Raw genomic sequence first — 16,228 nt, 5'->3', positions numbered from 1 at the left:
TCTGAGTGTGAGTCTGTTGCTCACTGGGGAAGACTGTCAGCAGCCCTGGTCCAGTTTGCCTCATAGACCTCTGGTCTTTAGGTATGCTGCTATTTTTCTACATTTAAAACATTGAGATATCATTCACACACCATAAAATCCACTCATTTCCAGTATGCAGTTCAGTGGTTTTCAGTATACTCACCAAGTTGTGCAACTTCATGACAATCTGTTTCTAGAACCTTTTCATCAATCCAAAAATAAACCCTGTACTCATTAGCAGTCACTCTCCACCACCCGCCCTCCCCCCCCAGCCAGGGCTCCAGCTCCGGCCCCTAGGCATCCACTCATCTACTTTGTTTCTTTAGATTTACCTAAATAATAGTGTAAGTGTTTCACATAAATGGAATCATACAATCTAGAACCTTTCTGACTGACTTTGACTTTGCATGATGCTTTCAAGGTTCATCCACGTGGTAGCATGTATCAATGCGTCATTCCTTTTCAGGGCAGAATACTATTCCACTGTATGGCTACACCACATTTTGTTGGTATCTGTTCATCAGCTGGTGGACATGGCGGGTTCTTTCCACATTTTGGCTATCATGAATAATGCTGCTCTGAACATCCATGTACAAGTCTTTGTGTGGACATATGTTGTCATTTCTCCTGAGTATATATTTAGGAGAATTGCTGGGTTTTATGGTAACTCTATGTTTAACTTTTCAAGGCACTGCCAAACTGTCTTCCAAAGTGGCAGCACCATTTTATAATCCCACCAGAAACGTATGAGGGTTCCCATTTCTCCACATCCTCACCAACACATGTAATTATCTGTCTTTTGGTTTATAGCCTTCCTCATATGTGTGAAATCATATGTCCCTGTGGTTTTGATTGGCATTTTCCTAATGACTAATGACGTCAAACATCTTCATGTGCTTATTGGCCATTTATTTATTTTCTTTGGGAAAATATCTAATCAAATTTTGGGCCCACTTTTCCATTGGGTTATTTATCTTTTCATTATTAAGTTATAAGAGTTCTTTAAATATTCTGGCTCCTAGATCCTTATTAGACATATGACTTGTAAATATTTTTTCCCATTCTGTAGTTTGTCTTTTCAATTTCTTGATGGTATTCTTCAAAGCCCAAAAGATTTTAGAATTTGACAAAGTCCAACTTATCTCATTTTTTCTTTTGTTGCTGGTGGAGACAGTGCTGTTTTAAATGAAATAGCCCATGGGAATGGCCACTGGCCAATGGGGTTTGCTAGGGGTTAACCTGTGGCTGGACTCCTAAAGCTGGAAAGACTGAATTATCTTTAATCCTATTACTGGATTTAGATAATGTTTTAGAATTAGATAATCATTATCTAGTTGCCAACAATTCTGCTGTTAACATAGTATAGATAGGGGCCTGGAAGAGAATGAAAAGACTGTCACCTCTGGGTCTCCATTTTCAATGCCCTCAGATGGCCGGAATGGAGTAGAAACCCGAGGGCTGGACAGGAGCAAGGGCATTTTGCTGCACTTCAAATCAGCTTTGAACTCGAGGGTTGATTTCTAACTCACTGTTTAAACCTTTGGCCTTGATTTGAATCCAATTTGCATTTGAAAATAAAGAGGGCCTCCCCTTGTGGGATTCTACCCCACATTTTAAATTGTGGAAGTGGTTAAAAATTGAACACACTTTAAAAACCAAGAGAAAGCTGTTGGCAACTCGAGCTGGGGCTCCTGCTGTATATAAAATAGTGAAGCAATTTAGAAGCTGTTAGAGTAAATTCTGGGTTGTGCTGAGGAGCTCTTTGCTAATTTCTGCAATTTGCTCTTGAGGCTTTCTCGGCCTCTGAGCACTTTGCTCAGAGAATCTTCAACTCCAAGGATTGGAAGGAATCTTAAAAGTCATCTAATCCAAACCCTCATTCCTTTTTCAAATCTGCTCACCAACAATGAGTGGAATGCGGAATGCCAGTAGGAACTGTCGGGGGACAGGCGGCTCCAGGGTAGTACGCCTGCTTCGGGAAGGACAGACACTGAAGGAAGGCAGAGAAGTCAAGTGGGCAAGGAGGTTGAGTGAGAAGGAAATAAACAGAGTTTGCAGAATCTAAGGGAGAAGGCCAGCTTTTGAGATTTAGTTGTGTAAAAAGGAGATAATTGTTTCAAATCCCTGCCAGCTGCACTCATCACTCCCTTCTCTGGGGTCCTGTCCTGTTCTCTGGACTCTGTTCCTGTAGTGGCCACTAGCTGTTATCTTTGAACACGTCTCTGTGTGCTTCTAGACCAGGAGCTCCTGGAGAAAAAAGCTGCGGCCTCCCTCATCTGTGTAGCCTTTCCGGGCCCTGACACTCAGGGACTTAGCTGAGAGTGTTGTGACCCGGCTACAGATGGGGGCCGTAGGTCAGTAAGGCTGACTCTTGGCTTCAGTAGTTCCAGACTGGAACGCTCCCTGGCTTTGACTGGCTCTGTGAGCTTGGGCAGGTCACTTAGCCTGGGTCTTAGTGACCTCATCTGTAAGACGGGAAGAGCGATAGCTCCCCCCTCACCCGGTTGTAAGGCTGAGAGCCGAGCGCAGTTCTTGGCGCTTGGCAAGTGGTTGCTACTGAATCGGATTAACAGGCCTCAAGAAATGCTTGCTGGGACTCTTTGTGAGAGGCAGGTGGAAGAGCTCCAGGTCCAGGAGGCACTACTCCAATCGGGCTAAGCCGTCCTTAATTCTTGAGCCTCACAGCGGTGACTTCCTGACTCAAGTCAACTGGGCTACCCAAGTTCAGCTGACTTAATAGCACATCGCTCTGCTGCTATGCAGGCCTCTTTGGTTTGGTTCACCTGTCCCTTAATCCAGGGTAACAGGTTAGGTTTCACCACTGCTGTGTATCCCGGCCGCTGCCAGGGCAGGAGACAGGTGGAACTCATCCTGGGGAGCCAGGGGGCAAACCCGAGCTCCCCTTTCCCTTCCAGGGCCTGGCCAGGGATGACCTTTACATTTGGGCTCCTTGGGTAGTCTTCCCCTGACAAAATGGCAGGCTGTATTGTTACGGGTGATCATAACCGAGATTGCGATTGTTGTCGTGAGTCATTTCGCCCACAAACGTGTCTGGGTCTCGTCTTATGCTAGGTGCTCGGAGGAGAGGGGTGGAGGTACAGTCTTGTTCCAGAAGAGCACACAGCCTAGTGTAGGAGACCAGAGGTGACAAGAGTGTGGTGAGTGTTGTTGGGGGTGGGGGTAGGGGCTAAGCACAGAGGAGGTCATGGGAGCACAGAGGACGGGCACCATTCTCATACTTGGGGCTTTTTGGAAGCTTCCTGGAAGCCATGCCTCCTGATCTGACTCTTGAAAGAAAAACCAAATTATTAGACAAAACCAGGAATGGGAGTTCAGTCCAACTAAAGGGAAAAGCATATGCAAAAGCAAGGAGGTGAGAGATGAGTTTGACTGCAGTGTAAGATGTGAGCAAAGTAAGATAATAGTATTATTATATAATATAGTATATAGTAATATTACTATACTATAATTATAGCAGGTAACAGTAACATGGCACTTACCATGTGTCAGACACTGTGTTCACTATTTAATGGTTATAACCCATTTAAATGTCAAAGCAAGAAAGCTAATAATTTACCAGCTAAAATGTAGTGAGTACACCTTGTACACCAGGCACTAGACTGAGTGGTGTTTTTTTTTTTTATGATCTAACTTAATCTTCATTATTACCACCAATATACAGATCGGGTAACTGAGCTTCAGAGAGATTTAAGTCATTGGCCCTGGCTACACAGATGGCAAATGGCCAAGCTGGGATTTGAACCCAGAAACTGTCTGATTCTTGGTCATTAGGCTACAGAGAGGCAGCTATTTCCTTTCAGTGCCTGTTGGGCAGATGCCACTTGGGTGAAAAATGGTCCCGCATCAGGCAAGATTGCCTGGACACGAATGCAGCCTCCTGGAATTCTTTTTAGAAGAAAGCAGGTTATAATAAAATAACACCTACACAAATGGACCCCAAACCCAGCAGAGAGATGATAACTGGTTACTCCTGAAGAAAAATCTTCCTGCTCAGGAGCTAAGAAAGTTTAGAAAATGTTATTAGGCAGAATCTCTGCATTCATAAGAAACTCCAGGACTGAAGTGCCATCTAGCCAGAGTAAACAGAGCATCACAAATTGGGTTCTAATGCCAGGGGCGAGCTCTTTGTACAAAAGAGCTCAATCTTCCTTCCAGGCCATCAAAAGCCAATTTCCTTCCCAGCAAAGCTTGCCCTGCTTAACATAGGCTGCATCCAGCTGCACTCCCCTGGGAACTGTGAGACCACCTCTGGGATTCAGATTGTAGCTGGGGCCTCAGTGCTGTTTGCTCTTGCACCTGGGTTCTGGCCCTGGCTCTTGCACTGATGAGTTGTGAGACTACGGGCACGTCCCTTAATCTCTCGGAAACTGCTGTCCTCCTCTGTCACGTGGCGCTGTTGGACCTCACCTTGCCTGCCTCACGGGACTGTGGAGCATGAAATGAGGTGATGTGCAGGAGAGGGGACTCAAGGCTGCAGAAACATGACATAAACGGAAGGGGCGATTATTATTCTCTGTCCATCTCCTGCCTGGACATTTAAGTTAATTAAGGCCAAGAACACCACCTTCTCCTTCCTTTTGGGAACTTAAGAACATGAGTCTGTTCATCCTGATGAGCGTTTGCCCACAGGCATCTTTGTGCTTCTGGCTGCTGCTTTATGAGGCCCAAGCAGCTGCTGATTTCTTTCATATCATTAAGATTTCACTTGGTGGAGTTTCTGGAGAGTGCTTCAGCCCCCTCCTCCTTTTGAAAATAGTGGCTCTTGGTTGTCTTCAGAGCTCTTAAACAGTAGCGAAAGTCCCGGGCGGGCCTGGCCTTCCTCCTTTCACGTGGGCGGGTGAGCCCACTAATGGCAGTAATTAATTGGCTGGGGGTGGGGTGGGGACGTGGGCTTTGTAAACTGAGGACGAGTGAGTGAGTCATGGTACACAGGCTGACCCCCTCACCTGGGCAGCCTCTGAGGACACCTGCCTTCCATCATTAAGGCCCCTGGCCCAATTGACATCGTCTGACTGCCCCGCTGGTGGGGGTGAACAAAGCCCAGCATTTACTGGCTGGAGTGCAGAGATGAATAGAATGAGGCTCCTCGGCCAGGCCTGGCCCAGACAGCTGCTCGTGCAAAGGGGTTTCAAATGGACATGGATGGGTTTCTATTTAGAGCGTGTATGTTTTGATTGAATTTGAAGAAAAGCATGAGGTGGCTCCCCCTTTGGAAAACAAACTAATTACGGACTCCCGTGTTGTCTGGTGGTCGGAAGCCGGACATGTCCACAACAGCACTTCATGGAAAGAATTTTCTACCCTGTTGAACGTGAGACTCATCAGTAGGACCACAGCTGGTGCTTTTTCAACATCACATGGTTCGTGGCGTAAAAGGACCCTTTAGGGAAACCTTGAGTGCAGTAAATAGTCTTTTTCTTTTTTATTGGGAATTACCATCCCATCATTTTTGTGTTCTCCTCATTTGGTTTGGCACATACTGGGTTTTCCCTGGAGTTTGGACACAGGGTCTAGTAAGGTGATTTGCTGTTCTGTGTGCAGTTGAAAAGATTCCAGGGAGGCAAGAGCTGGTGGACCAAGTGACACCCAAAGCAGTTATTGGACTGAACCATTTGCATTTCCATTCAGGTCATGCCGTCTCGGCCAAGCTGTTGACTTAGCGCTGTTTTGACTTGGGTGGCTTTGACTCTTCCATTCAGCCTTTAGAAACATCATTGAGTTAACAGGCCACACACCAATTCACCCTTCTCCCTCCCTACTCTTCAACCCCTTTGTGTTAGATAAGGAGGCCTTTCCCTGCTACAAAAAGGTAGCAGGCCTAAGTTTCCATGAGCTCTGTGCCCCTTATACCACCCCCAATTTAGTCTTTGTGCAGGGCTGCTTTTTGTTTCCCTTCAAGAATTAAAAGTTAATTGATACCTCAAATGGATGTTAGTCACAAAGCATTTCAGCATCCAATGCAGTTCTGCATCCCATTAGATTAACCCTCTTCTGCAGTTCATTGTAAATAAACATCCCACCACAAAAAAAGCTTACCTACCTGAATTCATTTGGGTTCTGCAGTGGGGCTAAAATTCTATGACAGTGTCACTGGGTTAATTAATTTAGATTAATGACTCTTGGAGTTCTGTTTTCCTTTGCATTCTCTATTTGTCACAGACTGCTGTACAAGTATTTCCAAATGTCTGAATTTATCAGGTTATCGAGAGTTCTTCCAGACATGGGTAGTCATCTCAACAACCTTAGACCTCTTGTCGCAATACTGCCAGTCCTCCTAAGTGCATCAAATGTTGCATCCTGATGCAGTAATCCAATAGAGATGGACGTATACTCGTATTATTCTCTGATAAGATTTTGTCAGAGAAGAGAAAGATGTGAATTTTTTTTCAAACATGGAAGAAAAAGATTTCTATAGGGTCAACTGAAAGCACAGTGGAATTCACTCAATGAAGTTAAGAAATAAAGAGCACACTCACCTTAGACTTTTGCTGTTACCCCAAGGTACCCAAGGGCACATGTCAATGATCTGACCTGTCCTGGCAGAATCTGAGTTTCAGCAAGATGTTCTGGAATTTTGAGGCTCAGAGATAAATAAGTTGTTCTTCACGCTAAACAAACATCCCCCGTTAGTTAGTTTCTATTAACTCTCAGCTAAGGTCACACAAATATAATCATTTTGTTGCTATTAGAAGAATTTTTTTTTCTATAGGTTAAGCTAATTCAGTAGTGTGGCAGAAGGGCTTGGTGGATATTTAATATACACTTAATCAAGGTTCCTATTTCTATTCCAGATGTTCCCACCTGCCACATAATGCCTCCCAAACCTCTTGGAGTATCAAGATGAAACCATAACTTCTCCAAAGTAGATATACAAATGGTCAATAAGCACATGAAAAGATGCTCAACATCATTAGTTATAAGGGAAATGCAAATCAAAGCCACAATGGGAGATGACTTTATACCCACTAGAGTGGCTATAATCAAAAAGTCAAATAATAGCAAGTATTGGGCAGGATGTGGAGAAATTGGACTCCTCTTACATTGCTGGTGGGAATGTAAAATGGTGTAGCCACTTTGGAAAACAACCTAGCAGTCCTTCAAAATGTTAAACATATTGTTACTATGGGACCTAGATATTCTGCTGATGGGTATGTACCCAAGAGAACTGAAAACATCTCTACACGAAAACTTGTATTTGAATGTCTACAACAGCATTATTCATGATAGCCAAAAACTGGGAACAACCCAAATGTCCATCAGTGGATGAATGGATAAACAAAATGTGATGTATCCTTACAGGGGAATATTATTCAACCACAAGAGGGAACGGAGAACTGATACATGCGATAACATGGATGAACCTTAAAGACATTGTGCTGAGTTAATGAAGCCAGACACAAAAGGGCACATATTGTAGGACTCCATTTATATGAAATGTCCATAAATAGGCAAGTCCGTAAAGACAGAAAGTCGATTAGTGTTTGCCAGGGGCTGGAGGAAGGGAAAAATTGTGTGTGGGGGGATGATGGCTAAGGGATGTGGAGTTTGTTTTTAGGAAAAAATGAAAATATTCTAAAATTGATTGTGATGACGGATGCACAACTCTGAATGTACTAAAACTGTACACCTTAAATGGGCAAGTTTTATGGGATGTGAATTATATCTCCAAAAAGCTGTTAAAATTTTGAAATCATGATTTTGGACTTAGAGAAGCAGTCTTTCGCCTACCATATTCAAGCCCTTAGGAAAAACTAAAATAAGCCCAAAACAAGACAACTGTATATGATTTTCCTTGAAATCGGGACTCAAGGGCTTAAGCGTGTTTGATACTTTCCTTTAATCTGCCTTCAGATAAAAACAAACAGCCTCAGTTAGTTCTCTAAACTATACATAAAATAAGAATTGCGATGCTGTTGAATTCTAGTTTGTATTTTGTATTTTCACATTTTGCAGTTTATTGGTTAAAGTGATGGTGTAGGGCAAGTTGGTGGGTTGAACTTTTCAGTCACATTTTTCTCTGAATTCCAATCAAGTTTGTCCAAGCTCTGTGCTGGCAATGAGAGAAACTAAGACTTGCATACCAAGATATTTAATCATAGAACAAATATTTCCTTCTGAAAGGAGAATAATCAGCTACACTGCTATATCTGAAGTTTAAGCCAGTTGGAAATATCATGCCCTTTTCTCCTATAGCACCAGTCTCTCTTTGCTCAGAAAAATGAGCAGTCCTCTCACTCTGGCACAGAAACTGAAGGCAGAGGGGGACCCAGGCCATCAATTACTTCCTGATAATAATAGTGTCTAACGTTTTGGAGCTCTCACCATGCATCATGTCCTACTCTAAATGATTTACACAAATCGTTGTTTAATCTTCACAAACCTATAAGGTAGATTTTATTATCGCCTTCACTTTACAGTTAGTGAAACTGAAGCCCAGGACCGAAGCACGTAAAGTCACGCATCTACCAAGTCTTGAACCTAAGATTTGACCCCAAATCTGTATGATGCCCAAGCCCTGCCCTTACCCACGACAGTGTTATCATGCCCTGTAGCCTTTCAGATGATTTGATTTTTTTGTCTTTTATTTCATTTTTTGCTTTTGGATGCAAGGGCTCCCTCTGGGTCTATGCCTATAGCATTGATTCTGCACTGGGGGTATTTTTCTTCCTCAGAAGATGTTTGGAAACTTCTGGAGACAATTTTGGTAGTCATGACCAGCGGTGAGGGTGGGAGATGCTCCCAGCATCCAGCGGGTGGATGTGAGAGATGCCACTGACCAGGGCGGCAAGAGGATCAGTCATGGTGCCAGGCCGAGCCGTTTTGGAGCCCAAGACAGAAGGAAAAATCAGCAGCACTGATCCTGCCTTTATTAAATGTTCATATTTTGTCCATTATGGATTTGGAGGCATTAATATTGATTTTTAAAATATTATTTATCTTCATTACTGAATTTTTTCGTGTCCCCTTAAATTTTACGCCCAAGTTCAGTGCCTCACTCACTTCACCTGCCTCATCCTAGTCCTGGCCCCGCTGCTAAACATCCTACAATTCAAAGGACAGCCCTCGGAACCACGAATTACCCAGTCCTAAATGTCAGTCTTGCCGAGGTTGAGAAACACCGGCCTGGATTACTGGAGGAGTGTTCTCTATGGAAGGACGAAGGGAGACTGAAATAGAAGCAAATAACGTAGAATCATAACAGTAGCCGCTATTTACTAAACTGGTACTAAATCTAGGGACTGCTGCACCTGTGTTAGCTCACCCAGCTGTTGAGCTATCTTTAGTCAGACCATTAGGCTGCCCTGCCCTCCAGCGTCAGAGCCAGCTTCTAGCCATTAATTAGGTCACTGAACTGCACGTGCATAGGGTCACAGAAAACAATACTGTATTGCTCCAACTACACATGTAGAATGGGTTTTGTTTTTCCCAACATCAAAAATATGTCCCAATAAGTGTGGGGGCCATTTTTGCTAAAGATTGTCACTGATGTACTTTGGGAGCTGCCGGAAGACACAGCGTTGCACTCCAAGTGCTCCAGAATATCTTTTCTGATATTGTTTAATAATTTGATAAGGAGTCTTAACTTAGTTTTAAACCACACAGACATATAGGGAGCAAGCACTCCCTGTAATTGTTTTATGCTACTCTGAATGGTAAACGGTGTGGTACTGTGGAAAGTCGGGGGGGCTTCATGGGCAGACAGAACTAAGTTCAAATTCTTCCTACACTACTTAGTAGGTATATGACCTTGGGCAAATTAGTTAACCTCTCTCAGCCTCAGTTTTCAAAGCTGGCAATAATAGTAATACCTAGCTGGTTGAGGCATTAGCGTGAGAATGAAATGTGATGGGTTATATAATATAATACTCGGTGAATGTTAGTCCTGTTCCTTCCCTTGAGAAGTGTATCAGGACAAAAGAATTTTTTTTTTTTTTAGAAATGTAAAATTTACTTCTCTTTGGAGAAAATAAGCTAGATTTCATCATCTTTAGCTGAAAATAATAGCAATAACAGTAAAACATATAACTTGGAATGTTCTTAGACGTTTTCACTAGGAAAATCCACTAGAACATCTTCCTTTCCATACCTCCCCATCACTGTAGGGCTAGCGAGCTGTTAATTTATTTCTCCAGTTTTTCCTGAAGTAGATCTTTACTTTATTCCTAAAGCCATCTGGGCTGGTTTAGCTCAGTCAGAACCCAGAGTTAATGAGGCCAAGGTCAAGGCTGGATCCCCATGGGGAGCAGTTAGCTTTGCCCCCTTCTTTGGCCCGACCCTGCTTTTCTAACCCTACCAGCTGGTTTTCCACCATGTGTTTGCTCTAAAGGCGGGGTGAGAAGGAGAGGGTGACTGTGGAACCTCACTACCAGCAACACGGCTGAAAGCCTGAGTCTGTGTATGAAAAGGGCTGCCGGTGAAAACCAGTCCCCAATTCCACTGGGCCCTGAGGACAGGTGATTAGCACTGATGGTCATATAAAGGTGCTGATAGCACTACAGTTTATAATTATTTTCTTTCTAATTTATACCCTCTTCCTGAATGACTGCCCCCATCAGAGAGTGGCAGCCACTTCCTGATGCTCTAACATGGTCCTTGGTCATTTAAGGCCACATCACTGATGCCTGCTATTTTCAGCAATACCATGGCGGGAACCTTCTGCAAAGCTTGTGGCCAAGGTTAAACACCAGGAGAAGGCTCTAGTAGCGTCCCATTACCGTTGCTATGATACACTTGGCTCATTGACTACAAGGCATGAACAAAAAAATCCTCCTGATCCAAGATGGAGACAGTTTTTCTGTGGCTTTTGATTTCCTCATGTTGTATGTGTATCTTTTAAAGGGCATTTGCTAACCCATTACACCTGTATCTCAGAGCAGCACATGCTTTACCATTTTGGTTGTAAACAGAAAATTATCAGCCAAAGTCCCCAGTGAAGAGACAGTGTCTCCTAGGATTCTTACCTATTTCACTCATTAGTGTCAAAACAGGAATGAAAGCGATTTAAATCTTTACAGAATTTGGATCTAACTTGTGCTCAAACATTGTCTTTGGTGTGTGCATTCATTCATTCATTCATTTATTCATTCAACAAACATCATATGAACACCTCCCACTAAAGTATATGCCAGGGTGTGGACCTTCTGCTCCTTTGGAGGCAGCTTGTCCTCCTTTCAAGGCATTTCTGGCAGCAACATATGTAAAAAAAGAGAGAAACTACATTTTACATTTATATGTATAAAATTATATATATAATTATATGTATAAAATTATACACAGCTAAGGCTAAAGACTTGTCAGAGGGAAATACTAAGAACATTTTTAGGAATAGCTTTTTATTATGGAAAATTTCCAATGTGGAAAAAGCAGATTAATATAATGAAGCCGGAAGGACCAGTCGTGCAGTTTTCATGACCATGCCTGTTTCATTGCTACCCTGGTTCACCACACCTTCCCTATTATTTTGAAGCACACCCGAGATATCTTATTTTATCCATAAATACTTTAGTAGATAAAGACTAAAGAACATACATAAAGAACAACATAACAGCTTAAAAAACATTTTAAATAGATTTGAAAAATGGCTGAAAATCCTGTGATGGGAGAAAATACCCTGAGTGGTGTTGGTTCTCCTGGTGTCACACTTTTTACATCACAGACTTTTAAAACCTGAACAATTGATTGGAGGGCCCTGAAGAAGTCTGCCACGAAGCTGTCCTGCAGCCTATAGCTGCGAAGATGTCAGAAAGAAGAGTAGGGTCAGTAACAAGAAAAGCGGTTCATCAGAAAGAGTGTCCCAAGTGAGATGTGTACACGTTGCTCTTATTTTTTTTTTTAAAGTTGCCCCAAATCATCATAACAGTCATTAACATTTATTGAACACTTAATACCATGGATTACCTCCTGTAATCCTCAAATTATCTGTGATAGATACTGTCATTATCCCCATTTTGTAGATGAGGAAACTGAGGCCTGAGGGCGGGGCCGTAATTTGAATGCAATCAGTCTGACTCCAGAGCCACTGTTTTTAACTACCATGCCGTTCTGCTTTTCATCTAGCTTCAAACGTAGTAAGTTAATGGGTAAGTGTAGCAGTTTTAATACTTTTATTTTTGACCAGTAAGATTTAGAGAATGTATGGTCGAAATTCAGGGGTACTGGGCCTTATCTGAATATCAGCTGAAGCTCATGCCTGGTGATTTGAAACATATGCCTCTATTCATTCATTCACTCATTCGTTCATTCATTTATTCATTCAACAAACATCATATGAGCACCTCCCACTAAAGTATATGCCAGGCACTGTGGTGTGCCACGGTCATTCCTGCCTAGGTGGACCCCGGAGAGTAAATTCTTTTTGCTTGAGAGTGAGTATATCTCTTTCAAAAGTGAAGAATGCCAAAATGAAAGTTTGAAAGTGCAGTCATTGGACTCTTGGTTGTAAGTACTAGAGACCTACTTTAGCTGGTTTAGGCAAAAAGGAGGAATTTATTCTCCAGGCCCCAGGGTTCTCGAGGAACTAGGGATAAGACTGCAGCCAGGCTTCAGGAATGACCTGGGACCAGACACAGGGTTAGGACTTTTCTTTCACTCCTTCTTGTCTCTGCCTCTCTTTCCGTGTCAGCTTGACTCTCTCTCTGCTCCCCGGTCTGCAGACAGTAGATGGCTATCCCTGCCACCTTCATTCATATTAGAGGCCCAGCTACCTAGAGTGAGACCAAGTTTCTTTTAGTCTTGATTCCAAATTCATGGACGGCTGCTCACCCCCAGACCAGTCACCCGTGGTCAAGGAGGGGGTCACGTTGTACAAATAGGGCTGCCAGTAGCCACCCCATAACCAGAAAAGGAAGACGGAGGGGAGGGCCATAGACGATCTAATCAGCATTAGAAGAAAAGGATAACAAATACTATACAAGCACGTTAAAATATACATGTATTCAAGTTTCTTACTCTTCTTTCTGAGATGAAAATAAGTCAAATCAAGTATTACCATTTATCCACAGGCACAATCATAGCAATTATTAATAACATATGTTTTGTAGTATTGAATGCCTTGTCTTAATTCTAGATAGAAACATTTGAGGTTAATACCAATTGGATTACTGCCACCCCCCAAAAAAATTCTGACTGAACACTCCGCTCGTCAGTTAGAACGTCTTTCAGGTTTATTTCAGGTACCTACAAGTTCCTAAATAGGAGAAGAAACTTACAAACCTTATGCTCACCCAAGCTCTTGAGACTGGGAAAGGAATTAGTTCTTTGCTTTTTGCAGCTGAGAGGATATAATGACTGATACATGAATTAGTCCTTTAGCAACGGTAACTATGCTTTTAAAAATAATAAGATTTCCAACTCCAAATTATATTCACAATTCATCTAACAATTACCTAAAAATAAGCACTGCATTCTTGTAATGGGTGTCTTTCACCTATTAGCATTAGCTAATATGTCATTGTGCCTCACAAATAATATTGCGTACTGTATACTCTGCTTTGCCTATAACTGTGTTTAAACTGGGGAAAAATCTCATTTCACAGGTGTGGTGGTGATTTTCTGCTATTTTAAAACCAGTTTTACACTCAGTGAAGGAGATGCAAGTGGTTATAACAACATGCTCTTGAAATTGGCATGAGTCATCAATGGCCTCAAATATTTGACCAGTGGGATCTGGCAGTTAAGAAGATGCAGGCTGCATGAAATTGAACAGGCTGTTTGTGTTAACCTCCTCTCTTGGGAAAGATGTGTCTTTTGTCATAAGAGGGGGAGGTTCAACTCCTCAGGAAGGAGCTCTGTGCAAAGAGGAGCTGACTTTCTAGTTTCGACTCATGAAAAGTCATTGAGGGATGCATGTAAATAAGGGTTGTGGGGTCAGTCCTTCAGTCTTAAAGCCAGAATGATGCTTAACATTCCAGACCATGGCTTTCCCGAAACCACCAGAAGCCTCTTCAAAGGCCACCTCTGCCCCGTTCCCACCCTGTTAGCACAAGGTGGAAATTTCATCTTGAGTTCTATAATAAGAACCATCAATAGCATTTTTATACTGCTTTACATTTACAAATCACTTCCACGTGCATTTTCTCATTGGATTAGAACCATCCATTTTACAAAGAAGGCTGTTTAGTTTAAGAGAGAGTAAGTAACCTGTCCGTGGTTACAGAGCCAGTAAGTCTCAAAGCCAGGACTGAAATCTAGGTTTTGGCTCCAAATCCTGTTCTTTCCCGGGCATACATGTATTGCTTCTCTCATGGGTATATGTTATTGGAAATTCTCCAAGCTAAAGATCCCATGGCTTCTGGTCTCAGGGGAACAAGACAAACGATTTAGGGATATCCACGCAAAGCAGGGATAAGGAAGTTGATGGTTCACAGCCCAAAGTTTGGTAAACGAGTGACCACAGTTAATGATACGTTAAGATGCCTCACAATTACATTAAAAAAACACACACACTTTGGGACTTAAAGGAGTGATGTACAGAAAAACTAGAGCCTATTAAGATAAGATGTTTGAAGACCTTTATTGATATTTACTCTCCTAGCTCGTCTTCCTGTTCCCCCTCCCCTACTGAAAAAAATGGGAAGGACATTGGGAGGTTAATTTTTTTTTTAAATATACAGTTTTATTCTGATTTATCCAGACAGCAGATCTAAGGATCTAGCTTTGGGGAAATTCATGGCACTACCTTTAAAAGTGAGCTCCATTTCATGATTTTAAAATGATTTGATTTATGAAAACCTGACAGTTTTCTCTAGGAGCACAGCAATAGCGTGAAGGGGGATCAGCCTGTAGTTTTAAGATGTTTTTCTTGCGAGACTGTGTTTGCCTTTCTCAGTTATCCTCCGCCTTGTGGATGCTGCCACAAAGCTGTTGCTTGGCTGATTTTTAATAATGAGCAGGAGTACATCAGAGACTCGTAACTGTTTTAATTCCTCCCTTACACATTCCTAAGTAGAGACAGCACTGAGGACACATCCAGGACATGCCGTTGAACCTAAGCTATGCAAACATGAAATAGGAATACCAACCTCACTGAGCCCCCTCCTCCCCTGGAAAAGGAAAGTTATGGCGCTTGCACAGTCATAATTTACTATCTATAAATCTGAATGAAAGAGGACTGGGTTTAATGGGTGATAATAGTTGCATTATGGCCAGTTAGTAGCCACTTGAGTGTGTAGTAGAGTGAACTGTCGGCTTGATACATTCCCACCTGAACCAAACACTGTTATCTTCTTATTTCTTACACCCTTTCCCGCTCACCTGGAACTGAACACTTCCCTTTGTTGTATCTTATCTAGGAACAAGGAAATGCCACTAGCTGCAGGTAAATATGACCTTTGTGAACTGGCAGGAACCTTCCTCAATGGATGACTTGGAGCTTTGGTTTCCAACATGAGATTCATTTCAAAGTGGCCGAGTCAGAGTTTATACTTAATCATAGATTCGTCGGTAGTTGCTGGTGGCTTGTGGATGCAATTTTGCCTAATGCTGGTAAAAGCCATATTAGTGGATTTACAGAAACTTTATTAAATTTTCTTAAAACAAGGAGTTAATCCTATAACATTGAAAAATGTAATTAGTTGATTTTGTGATACAAAATAGTGGTACTGACTGTTAAATTGATATTCTTTATGTCATCAAATTCATATATTTAGAAAGTTCTAAGACCAGTAGTTGTATAAAAATAGGGTTACCAGATAAAATACAGAGTGCTCAGTTAAATTTAAATTTTGGGTGAACAACAATAATTTTTTTGTGTAAGTCTGTCCCATGAAATATTTGGGACCTGTTTACCCAAAAAAATATTTATTGTTTCTCTGTAATTCAGATTTAACTGGGCATCTTGTCCTGTTATCTAGATAAAAATAGAAGCCTAGTAAATAACACCTATTTCTCCATGATATGGAGCCATTAGCTCAAATAGCAATCATTCTTAACACATAGCTCAATTGAAATAAGCCTGTTAATAACAGGCAACAGCCTGGAAAGGAATATGTTTCAGCAGAATTTCTATTAGCTAGTCTATTTTACAAATAATGTCAAAATTGTGCATAAAGTATACGCTTTTATTCATTCTCTGAGTTCAATGATTCAATATTGTAATTAACCATATAGTAACAGAGGGGATCTTGGGACAATGTGTCCTCCAGCTGTGACAACGAACCAGGTAGAAATTAGGAAGAACTGCAAGGGC

Source organism: Camelus dromedarius, chromosome X, assembly GCF_036321535.1.
Source record: "Camelus dromedarius isolate mCamDro1 chromosome X, mCamDro1.pat, whole genome shotgun sequence".
NCBI lineage: Eukaryota > Metazoa > Chordata > Mammalia > Artiodactyla > Camelidae > Camelus > Camelus dromedarius.
Note: the sequence above shows the minus strand (reverse complement) of the source record.